We start from the raw sequence: 19,717 nt of genomic DNA, 5'->3' as shown, positions 1-19,717 counted from the left end.
CATATATTCGTTAAGAAAAAATGACAAGTGCGAAACTTAAAGGTTGTAGTAAATGAAGGTAAAAGACGGAGAATCGTCTGAAAATGGTTTCTGTCGCGATCCTCGCTTCTTAGTTCGGTCTGTAATTGTAGATTCGGCGTGAAGCGCGTTAAAAGTCTTGCCAGGAGAATCGAAACTTTCCACTCCCGGCCTTGGAAACTTGCATTCGCGTTAAAACAGGGATGAAAGTCTCTTGATTAAGTTCCTTATGCATGGCCACCCGAGGGCATGCATTGACCGAGTGATGGAATTAAGGCTACACTGTGTCATCTCCTTCGTTGCTTTGAGAAATTTTATATAATCAGCGTGTGTATTTATCAATATCGTGAAAAGAGTTGAAATGGGAGATATCTTGAAACGTATTTTGTCAGACGGTTTTGTTATCGTTAGCTTCGTTTAGGAATCGTGATTAGGGAAACAGGCGTACCATTTTGTAACGATAATTTCTCGAAGCAATAAATTTCAGTGACCGAAATAAGGATGGACAAAAATGTAGCCCATAATAAAATAATAAGAAGAACTGTTTTCGCTTCACTGTGTATAATTTACTAATTTACACGTTGGTTTATTCGTCGAAGTTATAGATACGTAAGTAGATTAATGAAATGGAATTAGTTCGATCGCATTGAATTTGCCGTTGCATACGCGGAATTAATCGACCCTCCCAGAACCAAATGCTCGGAACTGCGATATGAAATTTCAGAGATTAGCTTCCACGGAATACACCTGCAACTACATATTTTTATAAAAAGACGTCTGTTTATGGACAGACCGTAATGGCGATTGGCCTCGGATGCATTTCCTATTAGTATATTCTATTTTAAAAAGCATAGTTATCGTTATTAGTCTGCGAATATATATATTATTGCAAAAATATATAAAATATCTAAGACGAAGTACAGTTTGTTATAATATTTGGTAGCTGAAACAAATCTCCATTTTTATTTCCTTAATTACATCAACAAGAATATAAATTTGCACAAAGAAATCCTTTCTAGCAATTACTTACGATCCAACGTTATTCAAGCGTTAACAATCTTATCAAACTTCCTCTTCATCATTCCTCTCCGTGTCAATGATGCATAATAATCTATCTGATGATACGTGAAATACTATAAAATATGGAATCGTCCCTAACCAACGGGAAAACACAATATCGGTCCCAGGGACACGGTGACATTAAATTATTACCGTCGATTCCTTTGTTGGAATCCGATAAAGGCGAGCGGTGTACGTCATACCATGCGGAAGGAAATTGAAGCGATTCGTGCTATCTGTCGAATAAAGGTGGGTCCCGTGACTTCATGAATAAAGAGAAAAGGCTGGAAGGGGTAGACGAGAGCGATACACCTCCATGAAAAACTCCAGACAATGCCACGTCGTAAAACCGTATCATCGTAATGCTATATTCCCTGGATAAGGAAATTTCAACTGTGACGAGTTTAAACAGGAGCAGCGCGCGAGAATTACTCGAGAAATCGTCGGTTCACGATCTATACTCTACTTATCACAGAACCAAATACCATTCACTACAGATAAATGGATTTATTTATTTGGAATTATTTGAAAATGTATAAGTCAACAGCGGTATATTTATTTACGATTTTGTTCGATCCGAGGATTTTCTAGCTTCTTTATATGCTATATATACATGATTCATATATATGTGCGTATAATTCCTCCATGTATCATCAAACTTAGCATGATTGTAAGTCAACAAATTCCAGTTTGTCGCTGGTTCTTTTCTCTTCACATCTGCATACCACCTTTTCTATTTTCTTGTCATATTTCTCAGAAATAACTGTACGTCTTATGATTAATTTTAAACGATAAAGTTAACCTACCAGAAATATTCCAAAATCTTGGACCTCGGAGAATGATAGCCTGCGCTTAAATCATACTAAAATTAAAATCAAAAAAATTACCCATAAACAATGTTCTCGGCCGTAAAAGGAAAGATATAGTACGAACGCTATCAATCTACGGGACAACGCCGGAAAAGTCGGTGTTTTCAGAGAGGATAGGCGTGAAAAGAAACAGTCACGTTGATCGACGGAAACGGAGCAGCCTGTAGGTGCAGCCTGGAAAGCGGGAGAGAGAAAGAGCGAGGAAACTGGTGGAAAAGGGTGAGGCGAAACTGGAGGGAGAAGGTCGATCAATATCAAGCTAAGCGTTCTCCACCTACACACCTCTCCCACCCCCTATCTCCTCTCTCTCTTCCTCTCTCTCGATTTCTTTCCCTCTCTCTTTCTATATCGTCTCGGTCAAAACGACACATCTTAGACGAATGGATTCCAACAGAAGAAGTACCGCGGATAAGAGGTTCCCTCTAATTTCGTGTAATCAAGAAAAGTTGCCGGTAGAGGAACGTTTCAAGGGAAACGCAAGTTAGAAAAGTTTGATGAAAACTCGCGTCGACTTCTCCGGTCTCCCAATCGTCTTTATCTTTGTGCGTTCATACGGATAGAGGAGATGCGGGAAATTTCACCGTGTCATGCTCGGTACAGCGGAAGAGAGAGAAAGAGAATTCTCGAGGACGTAATGACTATTATGGTCTCCCTGGTGGACGTAGGGACGCGGTTTTTTGCGTCCAACAGAGGATTACTTTCCCGATGATGCCGTTCGTGTACTTGTCGTTGTGAACGCTTTTCACCAAACTTCCCGACCTTCTTACCCCGTTTATGAATATTCGAGGACCGTTTCGCTTCTGTTGCCTGCGAACTGGCAATTACGCTGATTATTGCGGTCCCGCGTTGATATTGCGGTTCGCCCCCTTCGAACGGAATTAGTTTCACGACGCGTCCCTTTAAACCGCCCGTTTTTCACGCCACTTACTCCTGTCGTTCCATTTAATCAACGGCCATGTTCCACCGTGCGTTTAATTAGCTTCGAGATGTAATGCAACATTGATTATCCGGACTAATCGTGATAGGTATTTATGGATTTGTAGGAATTTTAAATGTGCAATAATGTACAGATTACACAGCTATTATTATTATATGAAGACATGTGCTAACATTCATAAACATTAGAACTTCCGCCTGTCTCGTAACGTGTCGATTAATCTAGATTATCAGGCAAACGATTAGTCATTCAGAACGTTGTATTCATATAAGATTACGATCTGATATTCGTAGGAAGAATGTGTTAAAACTGTTTACAAGAGTTAGGGCATATAATAAATTATATCTAATAATTGTACGAGTACGTTGAACTTCGCATATTTCTCAGCCTGAAACTACGCTTCAAATATCAACTTATTCAAAGACCATACATCCGAAAAGTTGTATTCCTTGTCATTACTTCGTCTCCTAATGAATAGGGATATTTATGCCATCAAATTGTAGGAACGGAGAGTATAATATTGAATTACAGTGGTCTTTGGTTAAGGTGTAATTACGGAACAAAAGCCACAAATTGGTTATACCGTAAGGTAAATGATTCGTAAATCTCTCAAAGCGTCTGCTGGAAACGCACGGAAAATTTTCCGTTGAAATCTATTAGCACGACAAATATTTGCTGCGTAGCTGAATTACGCGAGTAAATGAAAAAAAGCATACGTCGAACAAACCCTGCTACGTTTGAAACTTTGAAAACTCATCGACACCGGTGAGAAGTTTATATGCTACGAGTGAATATAAAAACATTTGGCGAAACAGTTTTCAGAAGAGACAACAATTTTTAATAACCGAGCGTCACTAGGATAGCACAAAGATTATGGTCAATAGACCGCCGATTGGTGAGCCAAGGTTGAAATATCGAACGTCATCGGCTTGATGTAAATCGTGTCTTTGACATGAAGTGCACTAAAAGCATCCGCCATTTCGAAGTGAGCTAATTCGGCCGAGGGTGCTTCCAGTCGTACAATGGACGAGAGGCAACTTAACTTTCACAGCCTGATGTTTATTTGACAACTCGCCAAGTGATTGAAAACTGATTTTACAAAAATAAATAAGGAAAGTGAAAAGTTACGTCGTCAATTAGATTAAACGAAAGCTTCAATCGTGCAATCTTTTACGTATGTTTACTATTCATAAGTGCGCAACTGAAAGTATAGATAATGACCCTTTATACAAGAATAAATCACCATACTACGTATGATTCTTGTTCAAATAATGAGAGTTAACATTGAGATAACTGGATTCAATCGTGAAAGGATAATCGTTTAATCGTGCAGTAACTAATATTTCATTGCAGTAAATGGAAGGCCGATAAATGGATTTCTACTGTAACAAAAATATTTAAAATTGAAAGAATTAAATTTCCAAATGAAAACGGACGTGTATAAAAAGCTGATAAAATGTCACATAAATGGAAACAGCAAATATACAGGATAAAAAGTAAAGTGTATATTATGCAGGAGACGCGGTAAGTATAATAGGAGCGTATATGGTTAGACAACAAAAAAATCCGCACACGGTCCAGCAAGTAGAATAATTACGCGTATAATCGGACACTTGTATAGTGTAAATCATACAACTATCGAGAAAATGCGGTATCTGTTAAATTACCAGTTTGTGGAATCAATTTTTCCAAGCTACTACGTTCACTGCGTTTTATTATTGGCATTTTAACGGATTATTATATTTTACTACGTTTTTGCATTAAATCAAAAAACAAAATATTCAAGATTAATCAGCGATACGAAGAACCTCGTTTGATGCTTTTTTATAATTATATTCTTTTCACAATTGTATTGTATATTCAGTGTACGTATTGTATATTCATATCGTCCAGTGAAATGGAAACATTGCAAAATTGGATTTGTACAAAACATCCCATGAACAATGAACGTAAAATGCTATTAATCCGAAGGATTGAAGAAACAAGAAGAATATATGTGGCGAAAAAATGAAATTTCTAAAAGACAAGTAATATTAACAGGTAGACCAAAATTAATGAAATTACGAACAGTACCTACGTTTACACGCTAGATCGAGTCGCAAGATGCGAAACACGCAGCAACCGCTAATCAAGTCGCTATCGCGCGAATGAAATCAATTAGCGACGAAATCGAATCGTTGCGCATAAATCGAACGACGAAAGAAACGTGGTTCAATAGTGACTGGAACACGAACCAGGAACAATTTGTCTGAAACCGTCACGGTACCTATCCTAATTAATCGCGTGCATTCGTTCGGCGACATTAATTATCCTTCTGATTCTGGTCAACAGAGTAGTTTGCATTCGCCATTTTCATCGTAACGATGTCAATTCAAATAAATTTGAGGATAACAATACAACAGTAGGATGAAGTAGCCATTCAACCAAAAATTCCTACGTAGTTAAAAGGCTGATAAGTGTCGATTGAAGACATAATAAAGACGAATATAAAGGTAAAGAGAAAATGATGTACAGGTCAGACGTTGTTGAAACGTCAATGCTTGAGTGGAGTTCTGTTCTTGAGGCCGGACTAATTCAAGTTCATTCTCCTGGATCGTTTATAAATTTTTATAAAAAGATTTTATACGCCACAAAATACACGAACCCAAATCACTAAATTGATCAATTCCGCTTTTTATTAATTTCCTAATTACATCGCATAAGTACGTGATTAATATTCAATTCTGTAGAAACAAATGACGTACTTTTATAAGTTCGTTCATAGTCAGATGACATCACAAATAATAATAAATTACAAGAGATTATTATATAACGAAGAGATACACAGATAATTCTTACATTTAGAAAGTAGTGTTTGTAATGTCTAACATCATCGCATTTCTGTTACTTTCAACTTATGCAGTTGATCAATGTAGCTTCTAATGGATTTAATTGATATTTTTAGAATTAGGAAAAATTTAGAGAAATTTATAATAAGCTTAAATGTGAGATATAAACCATCTTATAGCATTCCCTTTTTAATAATCCTTTCAGTTTTGAAACATTGAATAAAAATTAAAGTATTCTAAACTACACAAATGAAGATAAAAATCGAATTTTTTAACTGTAGAGAGACTCTGTTTATCATAGAACGAAATTAATTTTAATTCAAGTTCTTTCTAACACTAGAACTACCGATTTTTAACATATATTTTAATAATATATAAAATATATTAGTAATTATTAATAAATAATTATACGATAATAATAAATAAATTCTGTCTTAGTACGATATAAGGTTTGGTAGTTCTAGTATCTATATTCAATAAAATCGATTCTTTCTACTCACATCCGGACGATATTTGAACGGACGACGTCTCAGTGGAACATCAACACGTACCTGGAACAAAAACAAAATACAAAATTGATTCGACTTTCTCTAGCTGATTTTTGCTTTTAATGGAAAAGAACGTGTTGTACGCTTTCATATCGCGTTTCATCGTACAAAGAAGGCTATATCGCGATGAAAACATTAAAAATAAAACAGCAGCAGACGGCCAGAGAAAATATACCGAGTTTAAACTTCTTTCTGTATCCGTGGAAAAACGTATCTTAATGGGAAGTTTCACCGAACGTGTATCGGTGTTGAGAATAGGAACAGACGTCGCGTCAAGTATAATAGAATGTAAACACCATGACATCACAGAAATGGCATGTGAACGGCATATGCAAACCAGCAACTATGCACAATCTAGTTGGAATATGTACGAACGACTGGGAACGAAAAACTGAGAGCAAAGAGACGCTGGAAGATGGCTTTCCAATACCAAAGCGTCCTGTATTGATCTTGAGGAGAAAACTGACTGCCAAATACTAGAAAGTTTATTTAAAATCGCGAGCTTCGTGCGCACCCAAATAAAATAGCCCGACACGTTGTTGTATTCCTCTTTCGCTTTTCTTTCACGACGCGCTTATCCTTCCCATAAAATTTTTCGATGCCAATACATATCGCGATATCGCAAATCATTACTACTATATGGATGGTAGCTATGAAAGGTTGACACAATATCTTTTCACCGTTTCTCCCTGGCGCATTCTTCCCGCGAATTGTTAATTTTCTCGCTAACCATAACACGTATTCCTGGCAAAGTATAAACCGCCACCATCGAAGCATATCACATTCCAGTCCGTGTATTCTATTTTTTATCGGCCGATAAAATTTTTAACGGCAGCCAACTCACGGTATTCGTCCTTCCTCGGTTTCATCGGTGAAAGAGAAAGACAAAAATAAGATCAGTGAAATACGGTGGCCGCCACGTAAAAATTTCTGTCGATAATGGTTTTCCAATGGAATGACAGGCATTATCGATAACATAATGACGTCCGCGATCGACAATTATAATGAGAGAGTCTGTACGACTTCGTAGTTCTGGCGTCACTGTCCTCCAAGTAATTGAAAAATTCGTATTCATTTAACGTAATTAATTAGTAAAATAAAACACCATATTGCCAATGATAATACTGTTACGATGAATTCTGAATTTACATAAAATCGATTTCAAAATGCCCGCTAGACATAAGTAAAATTCGATTCTACAAATGTGTCCATTATAATCAGAAATATCATTCCTATTTTACTTTCAAAGTAATATACCGTCAGGGTAGTCGAATATATCCAGAGATAACATTTCCTTTGAAACGTAATCCAAACGGTGCGATATCTGGATACCGAAATAGTCCGACCCATGGTTCTGGATATTTACGCATCCTATTAGCCGGATATTCAAACTTCAACTATCGAAGCCATGAAACAAATATTACCTATTAACACATTGCAGTCGAATGACAAAACATCTTACTTTTGCCAAGTCTACTCTTAACGATCATAGGTCAGTAACAAATGGCAATTTCAGATCGACTTGTTATATGGTAAATCAACGATATATTCGTCGGCAACTCGTCGCAAATTTTATGCTCGGAAGTAACGATGGAAATATGGATATCGATGAGAACAATTGTAACGCTCGAAATTCAGATAAATGTAAAAAATAACAGGAGCTTTAAATGGACGATTTTTCAAGTGGCATTGATGATAACTTCATGACAAAACCGATACCAGGTATCCGGTCAAATTTGCGAAACCTCAAAGATAAAAAGCCATAGGAATTAATATGTATCTTCAATGGTTGAAGTTGAAATCAGAAACGTATGTAGCTGTAAATATCGAACGCGCCAACGATTTCAAATAGCACCAACTACCACAAGTAATTCCAGCCAAAAGGATATCTGGCCACTAGTCACGATTAACAATAAAATATAAGATCCACAGCGTGTTAACACGAGCGAACTCTGGCACGAAGGTCTTCGATATCCAAAGACCTCCGTTTTATCGTTGATAAAACGGGTCGAGAAACCGACAGATAAGGGGTGAAATAGATAGAAGCGGGGAAAGTTAGGAAAAAGCAAAATCCTCCAAATATACCATTATACCATTACATATAGGCGTTTGGAGGGGGCAAGCACTGACTAAAGAAAGCAGATTTCCTTATGGAGTCTGGCAATAGTTAAATGGCAGCTATATCGTCGTGGATAAGATACGGATAGGAAAATTTACGATCGAAAAAGCTGGCGGGGGTTTCCTTCGTGTCGGAGACATACAGTTGGCACCGTTCGTCTTCCAGAACCATGCCCGATTTCATGGAAAAGCCCCACGGCCATCCTGCTGAGAGGGAACTTTCGGAAGGGCAGAAGCAGCTCGTAGATATTTTCGGGTCACCGTGTATGTATTTCGTCGGTGATTGGTGAAACGCGTTTTCGTAGACAGAGAAACGAGGTTGGAAAGGGAGGGAATGGAAGCATTCGTCGATGCCAGCTCTTTGTCCGAGCCACCCTTCGATCCCTGCCATCGATGCAACCCCTCTTTTAAACGACCAACGTCTTTGTTCCTTCCCAGTCTACGTCCAGCCTCCTCTCTTTCATACTCGTTTATCATTATTTATTTCCATTTCTATTTCATCGACAAATCTCCGACTTGCGTTCAACTCTTTTTCCTTTTGTTCTTGAATTCATTGGCTTTGGCTTGCCTAAGAAATTTTTCGAATTGGGAATTTTAGCTGTTCTTTTCGACGGAGATATTGTGAAATGGTTCTTTTTTTTCTTTAAAATATGTGTGTTTGCAAAAAACATGATTTTAATACAGTTGCTATAGTTGCTAAATTATTGCATAATTTTACGAACACGACTAAAAAAGTAGGACCTAGTCGAGGATTTGCTACATTTGCTGAATATTATAACAGGTGCTATACTTTGAATATTTCATGTAGTTCTGCGTGTTACGCGCATTCTGTGAATTTTTCCACCCTCAGATTTCTCATAAATGCATTAGGACTTGCAGTGTACCGACGAATAACCTGCTACGGTCATTTTCGACACAATTGTATTTTTCTGGCGTTAAGAAGTATCTCTGAAAATGAGAAGATAGGAAGAAAATAAAGTTGAAAATAAACTGAAATTTACACGAGTGTTGCGTAAGGTGAAGTAATTTAGGACTAACTCTGGTGAAAATGCGGAGGTCTCCACCGTTGAAATTATGTATACCGTTATTTCTTGTCGAAAGGCTGCAGCCACCCTATATGGCCGAGGATTGTGTCGCAGAAAGGTATAACTTGCTTTTAGCGTGGCAACCGAGGGATCAGGTAACGCATCAAGAGAACGAGAAGCGGAGAAGCGTCCAATTTCCAGCATCGCTGTACAACATCCACCAGTATGATTGAATGAACCACGATTATGGTTGCGTTTCAGAAAATACAAAGCAACCTTATTAGTTCATCTTGTAAGATAGAGCGTCTTGTTACAAACATAGTGTACGTAACATTATGTCAAGAATTTCGTGAATATACCTTTTTCAAATAAATCTTCTTACTATTGCTATAGTCCTGTTTGATTTTCTATGGAGCAAGACTTTACTTTGATTTCACTTAGTATGACACTATATCTAATTTTATTATTACGATCAAGATTATCGTTATTGTGATTTTATATACAAAGTTTAGTTCTAATTCGAATTAATATGGATTTATGTTCAGTTTCTAAGTTCAGTTTAATATTCGATGCAAAATTGTTGCAATTACTATAATTTTTTATGTAAAGATCGTTGTGTAAATTTACACATATCCATCCAGATCCAATTTCTCCATTATTATAATAAAAATCATTATTTTTATTTCTTATGTAAAATCTCTATTTGAAATTATTATGAACCCATTTTCCTCATTTTTCTCAATAGAAAATAACTGCTGGAAAATATTACAGAAGGAAGCGCCTGTGAAGTGATGGATTATTTCCTAACGTTAATCTTGGATGGACACTGTCCACGAAGGATAGTTGGAACCGGAATGAACCTACCAGAAATCATCGCAGTGGTCAGATGGTCGGAACCATTTCGGAGAAAACAAATGGATATATAAGGACCATAATGTGGATGTCTATGCCAGATAGTTGTTTAAAGTGTACTAAAATAAGCGTGCTTGCATTGCCACAGTTTCTTTTATATCGTTATGCTACTTTTTTTTACTGCGTTTCCTCTTTTTTATTGTTAATATTCTTTGTCTTGGCATCTATACTGCCTGCTATTGCTGGAATTCCTCATTTTATTTTCTTGCATTTCCTTCTTTTTTAGTATTGGATCTCCTTTTATGAAGTTCTTACGCTTCAAGTATTCGACTGTTTTTAATAAAACATTTCAAGACGAATACCTATTAATAGAATTTTTATCGATATCAGGGCTCGATTCGCGTACTAATTTCCTAACGTTAATAGAATAAAACATTCACATAAGACGAATCAGATTTGAAAAATTATCCAAAATAATACGTCATATTTTTCACAAATTGATTTTAGCATACAGAGATAAAAATAAACCACAATAATTAATATAACATTGAAACGTCAAAGTCTACATCTTCAAATCTGTCGATCAGCAAATCGACAGAAACCTAAAGAAACGAGGGTCTTCGATTAAGGTGACACAAAGTGTTCCTTATACATTGTTTCAGTTACGTTTAGAAAGAACAAACTGACTGCATTTAACTTTCGGTGTCGCTACATCAATGGCTTGAACTTGGAACCAGCTATAAAAGTCTCCAAGCTATCATCGACAAGAGTTTAATAGAAAAAGAAACTGCACTTCGTGTTCCTGGTGTTCCATAGTCGCAATTTGGATTCTGCAAAATTACATCTGTTTGTAACGGTATTCTTCGTCCATAACGCATCATTACTTACATATATCTGAAACGTGACGCATTTCGTGTAAAATCTTCCAATACAAGAGCTCGCTTACATTTACAAAAGCTCACATAGCAAAGTTAACCAGCGTACTCAGACGAAGTTCTACTTCTGGACAAAAGGTGAAGTTTTAGTCAAGGTAACGTAATGACGTCTTACATCTACTGCGAGAACCTTGCCCTTAAAAGCTTTGCTTTCAACATGAACGTGAGAGGAAAGCGGCAGACATTTCGAAGTATTGTTAATAATATCTCATTCTCCACTCGATACGATTCTCCTTTCCTCTGTATTTAGAACTTTTCCTTTTTTCAACTTACGCTTAATAAACTTCACGCCATTGGGAAGCGCGTTGCGTTAATTCAATATTTAGATTTGTAATTTTCATTATTAATTTATTTGTCGTCAATTCGCGTCATCGAGAATCTTATAGAATTCACATCGTTTCAAAAGAATGGTAAAAGTTTTATTTATGAGACGAACAATTTTTCAACTAGAGAAGAGAAACCTTTAAAATAGGCATTAAAAAATTCAGAATTGTAGAAAAACGTAAAGAGAAATGTAATTGATATAACCTCGCAACGGTACAAGCATTCTCATCTTGCGCTACTTCCGCCAGAAGGCCACGACGCAATGCACATTTATGAAACACTTTCATCCAAGACCTTCTGGCTGGCCTTTTGTCTTGCATTTGTTTCCGGTATTATTCTGGTTGGGACCGGAAGCGTAACGCGTGCGCAACACAATGGGGTTGTCGCTGTCTCTGTCAAATTCCTGTTCAATTTAAAGCAACCTTCCCTGGCATAATAACGCAATATTTCATAACAAATGGTCATGGTTATTCCATCCCTTCCGTATAATTATTTTCTCGTTTCTTGGTAAAGACAAAAGGACCAGTTAATTCGGCTAATAAAAACAGGTTACAAAGTAATTCAGTCGATTCCCGTGCCATTTATGACCCATTCGTCTTCCGGGTTACGTATTTACGTCATTATTTGTTATTGGATTTTACACGTTATTTTATTCCGCAGAATAACTCTGCTATTAAATAAGAATAGGAAGTTGTATAATAGTTACAACTTTTGTTCATTTATCATCGAACAAAAGTTACTAAACTCTAGAAAACTCTACAATTATAAAGTTATGCGAAACCATGACGAAGAGATTAATAAAATTCTCGATGTTGCAGAAGCACTAAAAATATATCGAATGGCAAAGAAAAATGCAAATTTTATTGCTAGTATATCTTTTTTCTTCCTCTTTTAGATCTTAGACTTTGAACGACTCTCTTCGATATAGTATGTCTCTTTCTAATGATCTGAATAATAAAACTGCAAATATTTAGATCAAAGCTCACAAAACAACGTGTATATATCGATTTTGCTGGACATATTTTAACAAAAAAATAAAAAATATGAGGCAGAAAGTTAGAGATACGCGCAGCACATAGCGACAGACAGGGAATTTGACATTTTGATGGATAGGAGTAATCCACGGCAAATCACTGCTGTGCCTCGATTTTCCCTAACCATTCGTGTATCTGCCGCGACAAACCACTATTTAAAAGCCAGGTTCGATTCGATGTTTCATCGCGAGCGTAAACCACGCCCTGGCAGGCCGACCAAGAACACGGACGTTGCGTCTGGTTGCATTTGATGCGCCATAGTCACGTGTCACACGGACGCAGAAAAAGAGAAATGCTTTTAACGCAACATCGAAACGAACCTTACGTACACACGCACGTGCGCATACACATACACACACAAATTTATAGATATTTCCATTCTCGACTATAAACGCGATCACGGCTGTAAAATCGTCGCGTTTGCCGAATTTGCTCGCTCTATCGATCGATCGGCCCCAAAGGCACGATAAAAAATCATCACCGCGAGTAACAAAAGCAGAATTTAAAAAGTGGGAAAAAGGAAAGGGGATAGATTAAAAAAAAGGAACGAAAAGAGTCATTGCAGTTTAACAATAATTTCCGCATCTCGTAACGTCGCGCTCCGCACGAATTAAAACCCGATAATTGAACGCTTGAACTCGACACGAGTCGACTGGACCATTCGTTCCTCCTCACTCTCTTTTCTGAATTTTTCAAGCAATATCAACGACCTGGTCCTCGTCACGGTTCGTGCTACGAATCAACAATATTTTCGTCGCAATTTCCGACACAGAACGACCGATTTTGGCGATAAATCGCTGCGAAATCCTCCGTGTCGAAAAGAAAAAAAAAGAAAAAAGAAAGGAAAGAACGAGAGGGAGAAAAGAGAAAGAGAGAGAGAGAGAGAGAGAGATGGATGGAAAAAAGAGAGAGGAGTCGGGCGACTATTATGTTGTCAAAACGAGAAATTCCTGTTGGTTGTCGAGGGAGGACGAAGACCCGACGCTCGTAATAACGCCGTAAAATAAGGATCCTCATAGGCGACATACCTGACGAGAGAATGCAATTAAATGCAACGTCCAAACCGGGAAATGCAAAAGGCACTTCCTGCTGGTTGGCACGATATAACGGGTGGCTCCCGCGAAATATAACGCGACCCGTTCGCAGTAATAAATAATATCGCGGAAAAGGGTGGGCGGATGGTGAACGGTGGCGGGCGATGTTTCTCGCTCGTGCATTGAACGCGAATACGTGACGGCTGTCGCTCGCATTAATTCTCATGGATTAATTGCACTCATTAATGCTATCGCAGCCGACGTTGCGGCTACCGACGATATAATAGAACGATCGGGATAATCAATTTGAACATCCTGTCGCGGCTGTTAAGAAATTCTTTCCCTAATAAAACCGAAAACATTTCTTTCTGCTAAGAGCTGGAATATAGACGAAGGGTCGGTATATTCGTGGTAATGCGTTTGTTATTTGGATATACCACCCTAATCAGCCATGTCGGCTAAAACAGGAATATTTTAACGTCGTTACAATTCAGGAATTTTTATATTTCAATTTTGCAATCAGCGTAGCGAACAAAAAGAATTTGTGACGTTTTAAGAAAGTATTTAATGTAGGTTTGTAACGAGAGATTATGCATATCAGTAAGGTTCTTTGCATATCTTGTTCAAACTGGAGAACATTTTTGAATTAGTTAGAATTAATTATAATTAATTATAATTAATTAAAATAATTAGTTACAGTTAGAAAAAATATAATTGGGTTGAACATGATGGACAGATCGTGGTAGTATTAAGTTATATTTTCTTTACGTTTCTACTATCATTCCTACAATCCTTATTTTCTCACTGGAATTAGCTGATAGATAAAATTAAACGAAAATATGCTTTCAATATGGAATTGGCTGACAACACGTTGAAGTTTGAAATTGCTCTAATAGGAGATAAGAAATGTGATTTATTATGTTTATCATTTGTGTTTATTGTATATAATTGTTAATACGATTGCAGAAGAAATCGTAACAATGTCGTGCAACAGAAGGTCACGTTTCTGAATGATAATCTCCTAAATGTCTTATAATATGTGCCTGAACTAATTTGACTAACAATAAGCTCAGAGTTTACGCGTATACAAGTTTGATCGCAGCACGAATTCTAAAATACGGTGGATTCGAAAGTCCAGCACAGAGGAACTGATAACCTGCCGAAGTAGCGAGACTTGAAACTTCGATATGAGCTGACCTCAAAACTCGGCAACTTGACGAACTGGAAATAATGGAACGGAAACGATTCGAAACAGGAAGATCTTCTAGTGAGTGAAAGAGAGGGAGAAAGAGAGACAGACAAACAGACAGACAGAGACAAAAAGGGAAAGAGACCAAGCAATGCAGACAGATAGAATATGAAAATCGCATTTATGTTGATTTTCTTGTTCTGATAAAGCTTTCGAAAAATAACTGATAAATCGACGAAATCTTCTGTGAGAGCCAGAAATATAATTACTGTATTAAGGCAAACAATAGTTTAATATTTTCGATATCGTATAATATTACGACGAGGAATACTTTGAAAATTTTCGAAGGGGTGAAAAATCACGGGTTTACGTCTGACGACACTCTATCTAGACCAGGCCACACATCGCGGGCAAAATGGCACATCTTTACTGCGTACCCTTAATAGTCTTAAGGACCTACCATAAATCTCAGGAATTTTCTAGCTAAGGTCCTTCAGATCGAACTAACATCTCTTTATTAAATCGTTTTCTAAAAGTTTATTGTTTACCACGGGAAAGTTTTCTCACGTATGATGCCTCCCACTAGTAACTCTCTCTCGTGGGCGGTTAGCACCCTTCCTCAACCACCATCCTAGAAAATTAGCCAATTGACAGCGAAGTCTTCCCCTCACTCTCCCAACGGAAACTTGTCCTTAACAAATCAGCTCTTTTCGTGTCATTAGGCTCACCCATCACAAGCTTTCCTCCGCAGCATCATCTTCACAGAAAGTGAGTCTTTATGCATTTTTTGAACCGTCATCATCTAAGCTTACGTCGCGTACTACACACTGTAATTTTGGTTATCAATCGAAACTTAATTATACCTTATCAATTTATATCTTCTTTGTAAAGTTGTTGGAATAAACATTAATTTATACCTATTAATTCAGTGTAAACTCGATTGAACCACCCCCTATTATCCTAACAAAAATAAGAGGATCGATCATTTCGTGGCGTCGATTATCTAGTCGTAACGGGAATTTACGATTCCCGTTGACGTGATTTCTCGCGATCGCGTCTTTCCGCGAATGTTCGAATAAACAGTTCTAAACCTAAAAACAATTTTGATAATATAAAACAGATTGACAATGTACTGATTTTTAAAACTGTTTCCCTGTGAAAGATAGAAGTTGTAACTTATCCTCATATATTAATGAAGAATTCCAAGGAAGAAGCTCTTCGTGAGATGCAAAATGCCACGCTTTTATTCTGGCAAATATTAAAACGTTATTTCCAGTAAAATTATTCGTTGATGAAATTTTTAATGAATGAACGACACTCTCGTATAGAAACACGCCCTATGGGCGAGGATTTCATACGTTGATTAACGTTTGTTGCGATTGTTTGTATCATCCGATCAAAAATATAGAACCGCCAATGGAATTCGCGAAACAATTTTAAGCATTATTGCAACTTATGGATATATTTTACATCGCTTTTGGCTTGAATTTTGTACAAGTATACGCGTTCCAATTTCCTGCAACACCGCATTGTTGATAATTGATTTAACGATAATTTAGTGGCTGGTCTGAAAGTTTAACTGAAGTATACGTAGTACTCGATACTCGTATTCGATAAAATAAAAATATCCGTAGTATCGTAAAAGCGTTTTATTATTTATGTGGTTTCAAGAGATTATTATAGAAAGGGGATTATACGAGGACGAGTAAGGGTTGGTAAGGGCGGAAAGCAGGAATCATCGATGTGTTAATTATATTAGGGTCTGAACGATATAGGAAGAAATGTAATTTTAGCATTTTATTAAAATTCTCGAAATTAGAGTTGTTTTTATTAAAAGCCAAAAATTTAAATCTTCCTCATTAAGGATAAAAATTTGAAGATGAAATTTCACTTGAATTTTCAACAATCCTGTTTGTCTACGCAGGATTAAACAATTAATCATTATATGTACTAAATATTAAAACAAATAATTTCTATTCAATGTTAAAGCGACACAATTTCATTTAAAACTACCGAGACTTAATTTTGATCTCATTTTAGTCGTTACAGTCTCATAATGGAAGAAATGAAAGTTACGTTCGCCGACTTTTAATGAAAGTAAAAAAAGAAAACTGACCTGGAAGTCGAGCCTGTATAAACGTACTAAACAATCTGCAGGATCCCCTCATGATTACAGCAAAAAAGAAAATAAAAAGAAGGGAAAAAAGAAAGAAGTAGGCGTTCCGGAATTGCGACCCATAAAAACTTTCTTCGAAACTAATAGAACAACCAGCTTGGGAGAAACTTCAGAAGAAAAAATGGCTGCACGTCAGGGCCTATAATGTATCGAGCCTCTCGATATCTGGATATTCTAACTTTACGACATCCAATTAGTCTCGCTGTAACTTCCGTATCGATCTTCCGGTTTGCACTTCGAAAATGACGCCTCGTTTCCTACATGCAAAGTGAGAGTGTAATTCGTAAGCCACGATCATTACCTTTCAAGTTCTATTACATCATTTTATAACTAATATAAATCCGCTTTTTCTAAAGATTGAAGATAAGAATCTGAACTTTTTATTTACTTTTATAATTTCCATTTTGCGAAATAATTTCCCGAATTATAGTTTCAAATTGTACGCTTTGATGAATTAAACACTATATGTTTCAATAATTTAGTAATTTTCAAATTTTTGTCTTGAAAGATTACTGAGATTTTGATGCAAGAGGTTCGACTATTTTTAAGACTTTTACCGTGTTAAATATTCATCTTCCACGGCATTTTAATAATTGAAGCGAAGAGAAATCCGCTGAAATAATTTCCAGTTGCGTATTCATTAGTGTTAATGCCATTTTTAATATTTTTAATTGCTAGAAATAGAATACTTAATTGCTAGAAAAAATATGAATGAAAGACAATATTCGTCATAAAATAGCCTGTTAAAATCGAAATAGAATATCGGATATTAATTTCGAAAATCAATGGTTCGTATGTTGAACTTCAACTTTTATAACTGTGTATTTATAATGTACAGTTAGAAGGTCTGCTGTTGGCGACCCGTAAATTATTTTATAAAAATTCAATACACCATGTGTGAGCTATATCGCGAGATTGAATCACAAGCGATATCAAATAATTTATAGTGACACTTAATAAATAAACCGAACGAGTGGTTATAAATCTTAATCCTAAGCAAATTAGGACACTAAGTCCCATTTCGTGTTCCGCTAGAATTCGTTACCAAAAGCAAGAAAAGGCACTCTACCTTCTTCATGCGCTTTTTATTACAATTAAAAGCACATTCTCGGTATCAAAAAGCATCGCTTCGCTGAAACCACGCTTCTTCGAACCCACTAATCTACTTTGGAGGTGATTCGATCCTTTTCTTTCTTGGCTGAGTTGAAAGTGTTTGGATCAGGACAATAGACGCGTCAATGAAATATAGTTCGTGTACAAGGTGTCCCATATTTTTAGAATAATTCCCGATGGAAATTTAATTAAATTTTCGTAAATGTTGATATATTAATTTAGTATATTATAACTTCCATATGTTTCTATTTCCATCCGAAAATCTTTATAATTAATATCTTCCTATTTAACATCAGGCAGATCAATTCTATCTACGACTCAAACTTGTCATTTATCTAAATAAAATTTCAAAAAAAATATTCAATATTTCAAGCCACATTCTACGAGTGAAAGCCCTTTGAAGCTAACAATTGTAACTTTATATTTTATACATCAACTCTCATATCGAACATCCAGCCAAACAAGGTCTTTATAAGATCTCCAATCTTTCAGACTACATTCCCCGAATAAAAATCCCTCGGCGACTAATGCATCCACGAGAGATCAAAATTAATTCCACCCTCCTTCCCCCTAACCTTCCATCTATCCATCCAGAATATCCCAATCCGGTCACGTACACTTTCCACAGACTCTCTCGCCCGATTTTTACCTTCACCCCATCGTACAATTACCCTGGCCTACTAATACACTCACCCACCCTTCTCACATGCCTTCTCCAATCCCCCTACACGTCTATATTCTCATCTACATATATTCATACGTCAAACCCTTCAAATTCACTCGAATAAGGATGGTAAACAATTGAAGAGATTGCAACAATAAGTGGATAGCTCCAATATTTAAATCGCATTTATTGGAAGAGAAAGAAAGGTACAGATTTCACTCTGAAAAATGGAAAAATTTATTGAAATAATATTGAAATATGAAATTCCATTATTTTTAGTTGACTATTACTATTAATATTAGTGTTGGTAAATTAATATTAGTATATCGTTATCTACTATTATAATTAGTTAACTAATCATAGCATGCTTGAAAAAAGTACCTGACTGTCAGCTAATTTTTCTCAGTTTACTCAAACTATTAAAAGGTAAGCAGATGGGCTAGCGGAAACTTATCGATCGGTCCTTCGCATCGAATTCTCAAACACGAGGAAGACAATCTCGATACGATAGCGCTCCGTTTCGCGGAAGCTCGTTAATTACAGAAAATAATTGGCCAACGGACTAAATTAGACGGTAGAGGGTTGTCTGGTAGCAAGATAAGGATTCGAGACAATTGGCAAAGAGGTAGAAGGGAGAAGTTCCATCCGTGGGCGGCTCGAAGGGATGAGAAGCGTCCAGGAAGCGAGTTTTTCTTAAGTCTGTCACGGGGAGATGATCGGATGAGATGGGAGAGAAATTCATTTCCCTAATGGAGGAAGGAATATCGCGTCTAACAACGACGGCGACTAAACAACCCTCGTCCACCCTCCGAAGGACCCGCCTACCCACGTTTTCTACCCCTCTGCACGTTGGAGATCGACTTTTAGGCAGGCAATTTCCAGCATGCTTGAGAATTTGTTGAAAACCGTCGAGCATAACTGATAACGAGCGAAAGGGTGATTCGAAGGGGTTAACGTTGGAAGTCGCGAATATTCTTGAATCTTAATGAACGTC

General features: G+C 36.8%; 1 protein-coding gene across 5 annotated transcripts in view; it reads right to left on the bottom strand.

Moving 5' to 3' along the window:
* Nucleotides 1–19,717, bottom strand: part of LOC100644578 (inactive rhomboid protein 1) — a 284,993-nt gene that overhangs the window by 218,237 nt on the left and 47,039 nt on the right. Inside the window, exon 1 of one of the 5 annotated variants that reach the window (XM_048412098.1) lies at nucleotides 6,212–6,232. The exons of the other annotated variants lie outside the window; for them this stretch is intronic. The gene's annotated coding sequence lies outside the window, so the exon portion shown is untranslated. Of the gene's footprint in view, nucleotides 1–6,211; nucleotides 6,233–19,717 lie in introns of those variants that run through there. 5 annotated transcript variants of the gene reach the window in all.

Source organism: Bombus terrestris, chromosome 14 (assembly GCF_910591885.1).
Source record: "Bombus terrestris chromosome 14, iyBomTerr1.2, whole genome shotgun sequence".
Classification (NCBI taxonomy): Eukaryota; Metazoa; Arthropoda; class Insecta; order Hymenoptera; family Apidae; genus Bombus; species Bombus terrestris.
This window is presented reverse-complemented; position numbering and strand designations above follow the sequence as displayed.